The sequence below is a fragment of the Pantherophis guttatus genome, chromosome 1 (genome assembly GCF_059756535.1).
Source record: "Pantherophis guttatus breed Tessera chromosome 1, ASM5975653v1, whole genome shotgun sequence".
Lineage (NCBI taxonomy): Eukaryota > Metazoa > Chordata > Lepidosauria > Squamata > Colubridae > Pantherophis > Pantherophis guttatus.
Genome location: NC_142063.1, coordinates 66972866 through 66989088, shown reverse-complemented (window position 1 = coordinate 66989088; position 16223 = coordinate 66972866). Strand labels below are relative to the sequence as shown.

The 16223-nt window shown below is 39.5% G+C and overlaps 1 protein-coding gene across 4 annotated transcripts in view; it reads left to right on the top strand.

Moving 5' to 3' along the window:
• Positions 1-5133: 5133 nt before the first annotated feature.
• BMF (Bcl2 modifying factor) overlaps positions 5134-16223 on the top strand; it is a 49621-nt gene continuing 38531 nt past the window's right edge. The window contains exon 1 of one of the 4 annotated variants that reach the window (XM_034417880.3): positions 5134-5739. The gene's annotated coding sequence lies outside the window, so the exon portion shown is untranslated. The remainder of the gene's footprint in view (positions 5740-16223) is intronic. The other 3 variants (XM_087875567.1, XM_087875576.1, XM_060687463.2) reach the window with 3 other exon arrangements.

Below are 16223 nucleotides of genomic sequence, written 5' to 3'. Positions count from 1 at the left end.
GGAAGGATACTGCAAAATCCCCCTTCCCTCCCCACTCCTGGGGGAAGGATATTGTAAAATCTCCATTCCCACCCCACTCTGGGGCCAGCCAGAGGTGGTATTTGCCGGTTCTCCGAACTACTCAAAATTTCTGCTACCGGTTCTCCAAAACCTGTCAGAACTTGCTGAATTTCACCCCTGGTCTGTTGTGAAAATGATAAAAGCCAAGACCTTTGCCTACTATGGACCTCAGGACAGCAACTTGTTAATTTCAAAAACCTTCTTCAAGAAATCATCAGATCATCAGATCTTTGATAAGAATGATTTGATACTTCTCTGCCAGTCCATAGCACACAGAGAAAGAGACAGAGAAAAGCATTAACTTTTCTTCACTAAAAAACTACTTTTTTTAAAAAGGTCTTGTTTTAGCTATAATTCTGATAGAGAATTCATCTCTATCATTTAGGCAGAAACTCTGCACATATAACTTAGACCAGCAGGAGGAACCAAGCGGCACAGTCATGACTAAGAGTCAGTCTTCTGTCATCTGAGCACAATCAGTAAGAACTGTTGTGTTGTTACTCCATAGAACTGATCAACCAAGAAGGAGGCTGGGTCACTTTTACTAAAGCAGAGATGAACCTAAACTTCTAGGAGACTCAGGGAGTAGCCCAACTGTTGGTGAATGCTGGGTTCACCTAATTGGCTCAGGTCAAACATTTTGTATTGTGTGAATGAAGCCTATGTAAATAGGTTTATTTTAAATACAAAGTCAAATTACCTGGAAAATAATATATTATAATAAGGTAAAGGTAAAGGTAAAGGTAAAGGTTCCCCTCGCACATATGTGCTAGTCGTTCCCAACTCTAGGGGGCGGTGCTCATCTCCGTTTCAAAGCCGAAGAGCCAGAGCTGTCTGAATACGTCTCCGTGGTCATGTGGCCGGCATCACTAAATGTCAAAGGCGCACGGAACGCTGTTACCTTCCCACCAAAGGTGGTTCCTATTTTTCTATTTGGATTTTTTATGTGCTTTCGAACTGCTAGGTTGGCAGAAGCTGGGACAAGTAATGGGAGCTCACCCCATTACATGGCACTAGGGATTCGAACTGCTGAACTGCTGACCTTTCGATCGTCAAGCTCATCGTCTTAGCCACTGAGCCACTGCGTCCCCTTAGATATTATAATAGGGTTAAAGAAAAACCAGTCATGTGCTGTCATATTGTGGCGCAGCAATTCAAATGTAATTTATGGTTATAAAGTATGAATTATGTAAATGTGGAGAAAATACTGGATTATGTAAATGTGATTGTGTAACAAAAACTATTTTTTTCCCACATGATAATATTCTTTTGAATCCCCATATTGTACCTAGTACTTGAAAATTAACAACCGGACAATGTAAAAGGATTCTCCCTTACCATGGCCAAAGGACTGATATTGCAGCATTGGAAATATAAATATATGGACCTTTTTACTTAATGGACTGATTGTACTTTCCACCTGAGAGTAGGTTGCCAATAGACATATACTCTGTATGGATACATACATCGTGAAATATGGGGCTCATTTATAAAAATTAGGTATAGAGTTAAAAGGTAGATTACTATATATATAATTATATAAATGTATTATAAATACATATGTACTTCAATAATTGCATTATACAAATAGAATTGTAATTACAACTAAAATATACCTTTTTTCCTTTTTTGCTACATTTTTCATTTTTTAAAAAAATATTTTGTTTTTTCTTTGACAAGGCATGAATTTTGATCTTTGTGTTGTTTATTTATTTTTTTAAAAGCAATAAATAAATAAATAATAAATAAATAAATAAATAAATAAATAAATGGAATTATAGAAATGTGGCCAACTCCTTCAAAATCACTCTCCCCAAGGAGAAAAAGTGAATAAATATTTCCTCTTTGAAAATCATGATGAATCTTGAAGAACCAATAGTACCTTAATATGCTGTACATTCTATTTAAAAAGTGCTAAAAACTAATCCAGTGTTGGTTATCTTGCCTTCTACTGGTAAGTTCAGAGAAAAACAGCCCACGGTATTTCTAAGGGATGTTTTTTAACTATCAGATTTTTGCACAAATACCTGTCTCTTCTATAGAGTTCTCTAGTTATCTGCTGTCTGATTTGAGGTGATATAAGTTGGAAGAATAACACATTTTCTCCAGTCATCGACTGTGTATTTTGGATCTGGGAAAATGCCATTCTTCCTCCCAGGGAAACAGGAATGCTGCAGTGCAGAAAAATGAATGTAGGGTGTCACAATATTTTTGTTTTGGATTCTATAGGAGAAGTGGCTATGGATGGGAGTGCCATGAAGCTGTGTTACATGGGAACAGGGGATACAAAACTACTATCTTCTGCCCCTTAAAATGAAATGTTCTCTTCTGTTCCACATTCTAATACAGAAAAGCACATCTAGTCTTTTTAAAATGGGAAATGGTGGGAAAGGGATCCATGGCTAATAGCCTTGATGGCAGTGGGACGGCCCTGAAAGCCATCTGCTGGGAGACTATCATTCAATCGATGCTTAACATTATCAAAGCTAAAATAGCTACTATAGGAATTGGGCAAAGGACATTGTCTTCATCATGGACCCCCTTTAAATACCTTTTGTGGCCATGGACTATGACCATGGACCCCTAAGATTTAAGATTTAAATCATAACACTTTTTCAAGCCTTCGCGGACTCCTTATGGCAGAGGTCCTCAAACTTGGCAGCTTTAAGACTTGTGGATTTCAACTCCCAGAATTCTCCAGCCAGCACTGTGCTGGCTGGAGAATTCTGGGAGTTGAAATCCACAAGTCTTAAAGCTGCCAAGTTTGAGGACCCCTGCCTTATGGTGACATTACGGCGCCCTCCAGGAGTCCACAGACCAGGGGTGAAATCCAGCAGGTTTGAACAGGTTCTGGAGAACCGGTAGCGAAAATTTTGAGCAGTTCAGAGAACCGGCAAATACCACCTCTGGCTGGCCCCAGAGTGGGCCCCAGAGTGGGGAGATTTTACAATATCTTTCCCCCAGGAGTAGGGAGGGAATGAGGATTTTGCAGTATCCTTTCCCTGGAGTGGGGTGGGAATGGAGATTTTGCAGTATCCTTCCCCAGCCACACCCACCAAGCCCACTAAGCCACGCCCACAGAACCGGTAGTAAAAATTTTTTTGATTTCACCACTGCCACAGACCCCAGGTTGAGAACCACTGAATTAGGGTATAATTACAGAGACAGGATATTTTATAGAGACATACTCTTTAAATGAAGGATAGAAGAAAATGTAGGACCTAAATCAGATAAACATACTATGAAGGTTTCAGATTGTATCTAACAGCCTGGTCACTTTGTGATTGGATTAATGTAATGTGGTCTACATGAAGCTGCCCTTGAAAGCTACAGCTGGTCCAGTATGCAGGCTGGTGCAGGCTGTATTGTGTCTTGTGGCACCACTGCCCTGTAAACTGCTCATTGCTGGTGAGCTTCTGGTGCAGTTCAAGATGCCGATCATTAACTATAAAGTCCTTCATGGCATTAGGGTTTTTGAGGGACTGCCTATCTCATCATGTTTTTGGCCATTAAATAAAATCTGACCCACTTGCTCTCTTCAGAATGATTCAAATAAGTAATTCTCTGTCATAGTACCTGTCCTCTGGAATGATCTTCCGAAGATCTGTTAAAACATACCTCTTCTCCCAGGCCTGGTTTTAGGTGGCTGTGGAATTATGTTTTTTTAAAAAATTTGATTTATATGCCGCCCTTCTCTGAAGACTCAGGGCGGCTTACAATGCGTTAAGCAATAGCCTTCATACTTTTGTATATTTATACAAAGTCAGCTTATTGCCCCCACAATCTGGGTCCTCATTTTACCTACCATAGAAAGGATGGAAGGCTGAGTCAACCTTGAGCCTGGTGAGATTTGAACTTGCAGTAATTGCAGGCAGCTGATGTTAAAAACAGTGCTTTAGTCTGCTGCGCTACCAGGGCAACCAACCATCAATGTTGGTTGATGGATGGATGGATGGATAGATGGATAGATAGATAGATAGATAGATAGATAGATAGATAGATAGATAGAGATAGATAGATAGATAGATAGATAAATGAATATTGTATGAACGCTTACCTTCTTTTTCTATTTTTAAAATGATAAATTGACCAGAGTAAGCTTGGATTTGGGTGGTCTTCAGATCTAATAAATGAAAGATTACCTGGATCTGTGTCCCGCATTAGGCAAAATACAAATTCCTTTCTAGGAAAGAAAGAGAAAAATGGCAGGTTTTATATTAATATTGCTAGTATAAAGTTCTCCAAATATTTTGAAAAATATTTATGTTTCTCCAAGTAGGCAAGTTTCTCCTATAGAGCAGCAAGTGGTTTCAAAACAGGAAGCAAGGGTATGAATAAATTGACAATTCTGACAATGGAGGGAAGTAAGTACTGAAGGCTATCCACTGGGAATTCTTCAAGGTACATAAAAAGCAAAGGCAATGGGGTTGTTTAGAAGGAAATTATATCCAGAAAGGTTTAAATCAAATCCTAGAAGGGTAAATTTATGAAAGGTTATCACAACTAAATTAAACCTCCCTATTCAAAAGCCAAATAATACATCTTTTTAATATCGGAAACAACTTGGAACAGTTCTTTGTGCCCTCTTAGTTTCATCTAGGATTGTTATAGTGCAGCTAAAAGTTTTTCCTTTTTATTTGGCAATTTGTAGGTGCCCAATTTGGAGGCACCAACCAAGGAAAAACAAGTATCCAAGTTTTCCTCAGTCTGGCACCCTTTCAATATATTGCATTATCATGGGCCCATATTTTCCAGTCACTGTTCTGGCTGAAAAAGATGGAAACTAATCTACCAGTGGACACCAGGCTGAGGGCATAGAACACAGAATCACAACAGTTGGAAGGGACCTTGGAGGTCATCTAGCCCAACCCGCTGTTCGAGCAGGAGACCCAATACCATTTCAGGATTACTGCAAACAACCAAGAAACCAGGAGAGAGGCTCTCCGATGCCCCATCTTTAGAACTCGAAAAAAAGGAAGGCGCTAAGGACCGCCCAAAAATTGCTTCTCTGCAAGTCTGGACTTGTCCTGCCTTCGACTTGATTGTGAGGTTTTGGCTTTGGGCTGAATGCAAGGGCAACACACAAAAGGTACGGTTTAATATAACGTCTTTTGCTTCAGGTCTTCCCAACTCATTCTCGCCGCCTCAGCGAGGGGGAAGGAGGCGGCTGCCCTGCCTCGAGCCAGCGGCTTTTGGAAACGGCTCTGCCGGAGCTCCAGCCTTGCTTGCCTCGCGGTGAACTGAGATCACGAGCCGGACTCGACAAATTACCCACGTTGTGACAGCCCCGAGCGCCGCGAGCTGGGAACGTGCGGGCCTGCCGCTCCCCATTGGCTAGATCCCCTCCCTGACGTCACGGCGAGGAGGCGTGCCTTTCATCAGCTGTGCGGGTAATGCCAGGAAGCGAGTGTCTTTTTGGAAACAATACCGTGTGGCGCTAAAGCGGCGGCGCCTCAGGTTGCAAGCCCGGGGACTTTCCGGCTCCCGCTCTTTCCGCTGGCGGCTCTTGTTGGCGCTTCAGCAGCAAGCAAGACCAGATGAAAGGCGGGATCCGTTTCGGAAGGTTCGCACATCGCCGCTTGGAATAGGCGAGCGGGGCTCCTGGATCTTAGTCTCCCGGGTACGGTCGTAAGCTTCTGCAGCTGTTCTGCCCGGGCAGAGGCGCAGTGGGGGCAACAGGTCAGTATTTGGGAAGTGGTGGGGGGGGGAAGAGGACCTGGCAGGGGAAGACTTGAGTGACAACTCCGTTATTTGTATTTATAAGTTCTGTTGTCTATAAGTTCGAAATCACACCGTGCTCCTTGGGATTTGGATTTCCTTAGTGAGCTAGTCGCGCGAAAATTTCAGGACAGGGACGGGGAGAAACAAACAAACCCCAAAATCCAGAGTCCCCCGAGAAGGCTTCGTTAGAGCGGATTCTTCTACTTGATAAATTCTGGGGGTCTCCCTGAGTAGTTAAGGAAGTTACATTGAAGCAAGGGGCTTCTCTCCCCACCCCCCCAAGTCAATTAAATTATCTTCCCCAAAATTGGCTTTCTGTGTATGATTCGGGTTTACAGTTGCACGGGCTAGCATTATACAAAATATTCATCGAGAGATATATTTGTATATTTTGTTTCCCCTTGCATTCTCACATGAGATATTACTGCTTTGTATTTCTTGCAGTTAACTTTCCAAGACATAACTTAGTCCTTACTTGGTTTAAGTAAAAGTGGGGGGAGGCAGGGGGTGTGTCATGGCTACTTGGCTTCCAATACTGCTTGACAGGCAGGACCCGAAGAATGAAAACTTCTTTTCTTTGATTTTTGTTTGCTGGCCATTCAAGTTGTCCAAGATACAAGTACAACAAACTAGTAGGATCACTGCAGCTGAAATTTGTGCCAATGGTTCCTGATAGTTTTAGGCATACAGAAAAGATGGGATGGAAACAAAGATCATTTGTTATCTAGTGAAATAGTTGTTTGGATACCAAGTCTATAGACATCTTAAATAGTTCCCACATAATCATTAAGGAATGCAAATTTGTGTTCTGCAAAATAGAAAAAAGACACTTGGTTTTGTGGAACTGGCCACCAATGTACTACAATTGAAGTTTTAATACTTGAAGACTCAATTTATTTCACGTATCATGGATACTATAAGGCAGGGGTGAAATTCAGCCGGTTCTATCCGGCTCGGGCAAACCGGTAGCGGCGGCTGCGGGAGGCTCCGCCCACCCATGCAGATGTCATGATGTCACTTTTTTGCAACGATTTTAAGCCTCTGCACATGCGCAGAAGGCTTTGCGCATGTGCAGACAATGGTGCACACGAGTGAAGCGTGCGTGCGTGCGGCACATGCACATTTGCAAACCGGTAGGGAAGGTAAGTGAATTTTACCCCTGCTGTAAGGTATTGCTATTGGTTGACTCATTTGGATAAAATATGAGTATCTGTTTTTTTTTCTCCTTCCTTTTTCACTGTAAGAATTTGGTTTGACCTCTTCCTGGGCTGATATAATGCATTTCAACCTTAAAGATTTTTTACGACTGTGTCATTTAAGCACACGGGCAGAAGGCAAAAGGAAGAGCTAAAGTAATCATGAAACCAGCTTGTCACTTTGTTTTGGTTAACTGGCATGCACGTGTGTTATGTCCACCCACCCACCCTCTTCCTTGTTCTTCCATTCCTGAACGAAGGCAAGTAGTTGTATATTGGTTTTTTTTTCCTCTGAGAGAATGCTAGAGGTAATGGAAGAATGCCTGCATTGTATGGTCCCTCAACAGGTGTTTCCAAGTGGAAAGAACTGCAGAATTGGTTTCATTCTTTCACATTTGGGGTTGTGAAGGTAGTTGCTGAATTGATTTCCTTCTTTCCGAAGAGCATGATGGTTATTTATTATGCTTCTATAGCATTTCAGGAAATATAAAACTGCTTGCTTGGGACTTTCAGGGGATTCCAGTCCAGGTGCTCAGATGTGCTGAATGGTATCAATATAATTGCATCGTGTGCATTTAAATCCCCAGGATGTTGCCTTTGGATACCAGTGTATTCGTGGATAATTTTCTTGTCATCTTCTGCCCCGCTCTTTTTTTTTTTTTTTTTAAAGATTATTTTAATTCTAAACATCTAGAATCATTTTTATTTCTCAAGAGTGGCCTTGCATTTCACATTGGCATTGTTGGAAAATAACAATAATAGACTTATAGTGTAAGAAGGGACTACATAATCCTTGCCCTTCTGCTCAGAACGTATTTATAATTTGTCCTACTTTCAAGGATCTTGGATTGGCCCCACAATTGCAAAATAGTGTCTGAGTGCACACATCACACTAAAACAAATGAAGTGGGTTTGTTTTTGGCTCAGTGCATAGTGCAAATCTAGCTATTGCCACTTATGAAATTTAAGCACTTAAGCACTTATACCGCTTTTGGTATAACAAGATATAAGAACCCTCATGACACTGGTTTAGTCCACAAACCATGGCTAAATGAATCACGATTTATTGTGATCTGTGAACCCAGCCTAAAAGAAAGTGATGAGTTCCCAATCTCCAATTCTGTTTGTTTCCATATTGCTAACAGTTCAGGACCTCACAGTCTCATGGACTCTTATTTTAAAGTGAGCCCCGTTGAACACAAAAGGTTTTATGCATACCACTGTATAGTAAGTGAATATTGTTCATAACATAGTTACGAACATAGGATCTGTGTTGAGCGACCTCTCTCTCTAGGTTATACATTAAAGACCTCAACTATGGTGATAGATATTGTTATGAATACTTACTGGATAACAGTCTAAATTACAAATGCAAGATTATTATTTTATTTAATCTGGAGAAGAGGCAGTTGTAGAGAGATACGATCATTATCTTCAAGTATCAGAACAGTTATTATATAGAAGACGGGGGAGAGTTATTCAAAATCCTATCCCAGATGATGGAAGAAAAGATAATGGGTTGAAATTACAAGGTATTCAATGTCATCTGGACATTAGGGTAAAAAAAGCCCTAAAAGTAGGAGCACAGTGGAACAAATGCCTTGGGTGGTGATGGACTCTTCCATATTTAAGCAGACTGGATGGTGGTATATAAAGGATGTTGTAGAAATGGATTTCTACCCTAGACATGAGATTGGACTAGATGATTTTTAAGGAACCTTCCAACCCATGTATTCTGCAATATGAAGTCTATGAGGAAAGGGCAAAACAACTCGTCTCCTCATAGTTCAGAACATTGTTCTGCCCTCTCATTTCATTTCATTTCATTTCATTTATCGCATTTCTATGCCGCCCAACTCCCGAGGGACCCATTTTCATGTTTCATGTTTTGATGTTTCATTTCTGCAACCCTTTCTTCCATTCACAATTTACAGCAGATACATACATGGAGTAAAATGAAATCATAAAAAAAAAAAAAATTAAGGCATTTGGGAGTTCTTTATTCCAAGGTAGGGAAGGCTGTTAAAAGAAATACAGTGGAAATGGTGCATGGCACGGCAAACGCCGCATTTCATTCTGCTCAAACATGAGATTGCTCAGTGAAGGTGAGATTCAGAACTAGTCAAAAGAAGTTCTTCACAGAATGAAACTGAGCAAGCTGAAATTGAATCCAGACAATCCAGAGATACCATTGGCAAGAAGAACGCTGGACTCTGGAATTGTGATGTTTTGGATGGGACTCCACTCCCCAAGAAGAAATGGGCTTACAATTTTAGAGTGGGTCTTGACCATCAGTTGTCATTGGATTTGCAGCTGGTAGCTGCAATGAGCAGTACTTTGCACAGTTATGGGTAGGGTGCAGCTGGGATCCTCCCTGAGCTAGTGAAGTTTAGTGACAGTAATTTGCACCTTGGTTACAACTCTTCTAATTTATGCGGGCCTACCCTTGATAAGTATTCAGAGGGTGCAGTTGGTGCAAAATGAAACATCCAGCTTCTGGTCTGTTATGCAATATAGGAATCCTATGATGTTTGTGCTAAAAAAATCTGCACTGGTTGCTAAATGTGCCCCAGGCACAATTGAAGATGGCCGCACTGCAGGGTGGATAAAAATCAATGATTTTTTTAAAAAAATAAAAAAAATCGGATTTTTTTGATTTAAATCGGATTTTTTTATTTAAATCAGATTTTTTTGATTTTTATTGAATTTATTTTAATAAAAAACTTTTGGGTAAAAATCTATCGTAAGATAGTTTTCTATTTAAGATACATAAATAATTTAGTTTATTCAGCATGAAATGGAGCTTAGTTATGTAGCACAAGGCTGTATATTCTACAACACTGGGACTATCGGTGAGTCAACAGAGGGTCAAAGGAGAGCAGAGATGACAGTTGCTCTTTAAAAATTATGATTTAAATCGAGTTGATTTAAATCAGGTCTTTTTACTAGTGATTTAAATCATGATTTAAATCTTTTGGGTTACTCAGATTGGCAGGAGAGGCCCTTCTCAAGATACCACATTGTCATGGTTCATCTTTGTGGGAAAGAACCACCTTCTCTATGGCTCCAAGCTTAGAAAGAATTCTCTAAAGAGCTATGTTTGGCTCCAGATCTTTTAATATTTGTTAATAATGTTATTGATTGATTTTCATTTTGGCTTGGGTTTTATTTGTATTATTTTTAATCTTTAATATTCTGTATTAAATATTAATATTGCTTGTTGATAAGTCACTTTGAGCACTAGAGTAATTAGAAAACTGAATATGCATTTAATAATATTAAAAAATTAAGGTGGAAAGCTAATTATTTTCTTAGCTCCCATGCCATAGAACAATTTCCTATCACTGTTTTCAGCCTTTATTCTGTTTCTTCCAAAGATCCTTGTTACCAACCAGCATACCTTCAGCATTGTCCAAACTTGCAACGGCACTGAAAACAGAGATTTGCAATCAGTCCTCAAAGTTTTAGCCTTTGTAGTGTTCCCATGGTCACATGATCATGATTCGGACTCTAGGTAAGCAGTGCACATTTATGATGGTTGGAGAGGGCCAGTCACGTGACTGCCATTTGTAATCTTCACAGCCATCCGCCAACCACTAAAGCCAATGGGAAAGTTGGTAGGAACTCACAAATTATGATGAAGTGACGTCACACTTAACAACCTGTAATGACTCGCTTGACAATCACAGCCAGAAATGACAAACTGATATAACCCATCATAACCCATCAGCTCACAAGAAATCAGACCAAGTCTCAGTAACAACAACCAGCTAATCAAACAATCCGAAACCAGACCATGACTCAGAAACCAGACCATGACTCAGAAACACTAATTTATATCACAGAGACGGTACTTAAAACCAAAGACCATGCCCCGATAACAACAGCCAGCCAATCAAACAGTTTAAAATCAGACCGGTGACTCAGAAGTAGCTGAACAAACAACATCCACACTAATTTGCATCACATAAAAAGACATTTAAAGGCCAGTGTTCTGGCAGAGGAACACAATTCAACGTGCACTGACGATGTCTCCTCGAATGGTCACGAAACGTTTGTAACCAAATTGCCAAGCTCGGAGCTCAGAACGACAGCCTAACTATCAACCCAAACTACTAATATTGGAATACATTTCAACTGTTATTATTATTTAGAAAACTGAAGAAAAAAGATACGTCAACAACCATCTACCCACAAAGAAGACTGATCCTTGAAATAATTCTGTTGTGTTTGTTCTGAACCTCATTTTAGGCTTACTTTTGTTCCCTGGCAGTGAAACAAGAAAAGTATTATAATCTGTAGCACCTGTTACTAATGTAGAATAAAATTGTTTAAAGTTAAATAAACTTAGAATCGCAACACAGTACATAAAAGTGTCATTTCCTGGGCTTTAAATATGTGGGCTGTAGTGGACACAACTGAAATTAAGACCAAGTCTTTTGATCTAGCCTTTTGAAGGTTAAGGTTAGAGTTTAGGTTTTGAGGTGTTATTTTAAGCTTCAAATACTTTTATATACAGATATTCAAAATGGGACAAGATTTATAGCTCAGTTCTGTATGCATACTCAGAAAAAAAATCCCTTAGATTTCAGGAAAACATGCTACTCCTAAGTAAACTTACAATAGACTGTTAGATCTCATCAGTAATTGCAAGTTAGATTATACAAATCGAAGCACAATAAATAATCCAAATAATGAATTTCACTTTTTTAAGATCTGGAGAATTCATGTGTGTTTTCTGTGTATTTAAATTAAGCTAACATTGAGAGAATCATGAAAGACATTGTTGGGAGATTATTATTTTATTATTTTTATTTCTTTTATATTGTGCTTTTATGTCCTTGTAAACCGCCTTAAGTTGCCAAGTGCGAGTAGGCAACAATATAAATTTTCTAAATAAATAAATAAAATAAATAAAAATCAATGCACTGCCTTTTATAATCTATAACCTAAATGTGCATTAACAAACACGTCTGGTTTTAATAGGCCAAGCATTTTGAGAGCTTATTAAAATGAAATAAGGCTCTGTAGATGTATTCTTTATTTATTTATTGGGAGGAGGGAAATTTTTAGGCACAGTACATACTTTTAACAAAGAAGACAGAATACAATATTTGGAGTTAGGATTTCAGGAAAAGAGTTGTCTGTTTTGCACGATCTATTCATCTTGGTGCATTTTGGTGTAGCTGATTTGTTCAGGGCCTTTTCCCCTCTTCCTTGCTATTAGTTATCCCTTCATTCTACTTTGTTAGCACCTGCTAACACACCTCCACGTTGCTTGCACTCAAAAGAGGCTGAACCTTGTCAACTAATTTGAAGATGGCACTACAATGCTATCATCACACAATATATGCAATAATCTCTAATGTCCCCAAGTCATGTCTCAGAATACTGTAGTCAAAGAGTTCCCAAGGCTTCCCAAGAAATTGTAGGAAATAGTCTAAGCCCCCAGGTAACACTTTCTCTGTCCATGAAGTAGCCTCAGGACCACACCAATCTTCCTGTGGCTTCTTTCATCCTCTTGTTTTTTCTATCTTTGTCTACTTGGGCAGTTCCACTTACAGGGCCACCCTGGCAAGTTAGGCCAACCAAATTCCCTGCCCTGATTCCCAAGAGCTCCTGCCTGAGGCCAGACGAAACAGCACAGTTTCCTCTTCTTATCTATCCCAGCGGTTTCAGTTGCTAGAGTGAAAGTATAAATTGAGCACATTGCCAGATGTGCTCAAGAGAAACTCGTTTTGTGAAGTGCCTCCCTTTTTGTGCAGCATATTCTGTTATGAAAGACACTTTTTTTACCCTGTTTTTGCTTGCCAGACTTTCTTTATATAAGCTCTTGAGAATGCATAATATGATCTCAGAGCCAAGTTTAGTTATAGTGACTTACTTGGGTATTTCTATGCAGTTTTATTGGTATAGTATGACGTGGAAGGAGTTTGCTGTTGGCTTCCTTGGGGATGTTCTTTTCACTTCCCACTCTAGCCAGGAACTTGGCGTGGGGTGAGAAAAATAAATCCATGCCATCCCATGCCATCTTTTGAGTTGTACATTTAATCCTCTTTGCCAAGGGATATTTATATGGTGGTTACTGTGATTAGAGTTAAGTAGTTTTACGTGCTCTGTTGTGGGCAGACTGGTTGTTGATTCAAGAGCCATCTTTTAAAAACATTTTTTTTTCTTTAAATGTAACTCAATAGGAGAGAAATTGCCTGTACCTTGCATGGATGTCATTAAAATTGTACATTCAGTGAAGACCTGGTGTATATTTGTTTGAGGTTTTAAATTTTGTTAGAGATTTTCTGAACAACTGCATTCTTCGCTATTATCGGTATACTCTGTTATCTAGATGCTAGATAACTGAGTTTATATACTGTTTTGTTTTTTAATTCAGTAAGATTTTAGATTTTATGCTCAGATTTAGTACACTTGTTACATACCTAAAAAAGTTCTGCAAAAATAATTTTGCACCAGCATTGACTAAGCCGATTCTGAAGTCAATTCACTCCTATTGTTCTTTAGTCAACCCGATTGAGCAGGTTTGGTAAGGTTTTTGTCTTACTGAAAAGTGAGATTGCACAAAGTGATCTTCCAAAATCCCGTTAATGGGGAAATTAATCACCAACCCAGAAATTGTAAACCACTTCCTTCTCCACTTGGTCTTGGGTCTGGCCACTGGCACTGTTCATACTCAGCAAAAATGTGACTTCAAAGATTGGGCAATACCAAGGAATGGTTGGTGAATATGATAGAACTTGCTGGGGCAGCCAAATTGACTTGTAGATCTTTGTTTTTTTTCTAATCAAGCATTTATTGGTGACTGAAAATGCTGAGAACATCTAGATACAGGTAGTCTTTGACTTACGATCACAATTGAGCCCAACAGTTCTGCTGTTAAGTGAGACATTTGTTAAGTGAGTTATGCCCCATTTTATGACCTTTCTTGCCACAGTTGTTAAGTCAATCACTGCAGTTGATAAGTTAGTAACTCAGTTGTTAAGTGAATCTGGCTTCCTCATTGACTTTGCTTGTCAGAAGCTTGTAAAAGGTGATCACGTGACCTTGGGACAGCAACGGTCATAAATATGAACCAGTTGCCAAGCGTCTGAATTTTGATCACGTGATCATGGGGATGCTACAATGGTGGTGTGAAAAATGGCTGTAAGTTGCTTTTTCAGTGCCGTTGTGACTTTGGCCACTAAATGAACTGTTGTAAGTTACGGACTACCTGTAAATCTTTTCAGTACAAAAACAAACATCATTTAATGTTTATGTAGTGATATATGTGAATAAATATAAATAGGTAATGCAATATGGCATTAAGGAGTGTGTCCAAAGCAGCTTGATTTCCTCAATCTTCTGACCCTCAGCTGATTCTTGAGGTTCATGAATCAATTAAAGTGAAATTCCAGGGCAGAGTCAGGTAATTGGAGAAAATTGTAGAGCAGGACACCCTGCAGATACCTCTTCTTCTCCTTCCTCTGGCAGCATCTTCTGGCTCTGAACTCTGTGCTGTGTCCTTTATCTTTCTAGAGAATAGATGAGTCCCAGCAAACAGCACATTCTACTATAATGCTTGCCAACAGTGTTTTTTCCCCCCTCCTTTATCTGCTAGGAATGGATCTGAGCCTTTTTCTTCTTTCTCTATGATTTGTTGTTTTCAAAATATTTTTTCTTCCTTTTGGCTCTTGTTCCTTTTTTTGCCTATTACTAATGTTAAAATCTCATGTCCAAAAGCTTTTTGCCTGCTGCGAGTGTTGCCACTTGGTGCAATAGCCTTGTGTTTACATAAATTCATAGAGATAACTGTCAACCATCAATCAGTAATCCTAACATTAAATCACATTCGGTCGTGGTGGGGAAAAGGATAACATAGCTGAAACAAGCAGATGGAATTGACTGTTGCGCAAAACACACTGGCAATGAAAACCATTTTGGTGGGCAAAAAGGAAGGAAATATTTTTTCTTTCCTAAAGACAATTTAAAATTACTTTTTTGTGGAAGATAAGGATGGAAACAGCATGATGTTTCTTCAATTGTCATTAGGAGAGATGATTGCCTTTTGCTGTAAAAGAATCATCAGAAATCAGGCAGCTTATAAATTTATTTATTTATTTTTATTTATATGCCGCCCTTCTCCAGAGACTCAGGGCAGCTTACAATGCGTTAAGCAATAGCCTTTATACTTTTGTATATTTATACAAAGTCAGCTTATTGCCCCCACAAACTGGGTCCTCAATTTACCTACCTTAGAAAGGATGGAAGGCTAAGTCAACCTTGAGCCTGATGAGATTTGAACTTGCAGTAATTGCAGGCAGCTGATGTTAATAACAGTGCTTTAGTCTGCTGTGCCACCAGGGCTCTGGTGCATAGTCATTGCATAGTCAGACAGATGTTTAGACTGGATTTGGCATTTTTATCCACCTATCAAGTCTTTTCTGAGAACCTGGAAGAAGAAGATGTTGTTTTTGATGGTGTTAAAGGAAGAGTCAAAAGATGTAAGCTGTTCCAAGTAAAGCTGCCTTTTGCAACTGGCTGGTGATTTTGTCAGAGATGATGGTGTTCAGCTGGTTTTGAGGCTATTAGTCTTGGTGGTTTGCTTTCTTTTGCCACAATTGTTCTACTTTTATTTGCAGGTCTTTATGTTTTGTGACTTTCTCCAGTTCTTTTCTATTCTGCTCTCTCCAGGTATTGCCATGTCCAGTATCCAGATTTTTTTTGTCTTTCTTACTAACAATTGCTATATATGAGATGTAGTGGTGCAAATGTTTATCTGTTTGAATTCAAAGTCCCAGAGCACTTTAGTTCTTCATTTTCTATGGTTTTGTCTATTTTGTGGTCTCACCAGTTCTTGCTTGGAGGCAAAAGGTATTGCTTGCAGATATTCCAATGCACCATTGTAGCTACTGTATCATGCCATTGTTTTTAGTCTGTCTCCGTGATCTTGCAGCAGCTAACTAGATAGTCCCTTTATTTCTTCGGCTTCTTTGCAGAGGGTGCGCTTACTGTCTGTTGCTATCTGTTGCTGTCTTCTCAATTCTGGCTTTGTAAGGCATTCGTTTTTAAAGCTTGGTCTTGGTGCAGCCAGAATGAACTTCTCTGCCTGTTTCTTCATTTTTCCTGCTCTTAGTCATTCCCAGGTCTGCTTTGCCTCCTTTTTAAAAACTGTACTGACCATGTTATACTTTGCCTGCCTCTTTTCTGTTTTTCATTTGGTCTTTCTTGTAGGCCAATTTAGTCTCTCCAGGTCTC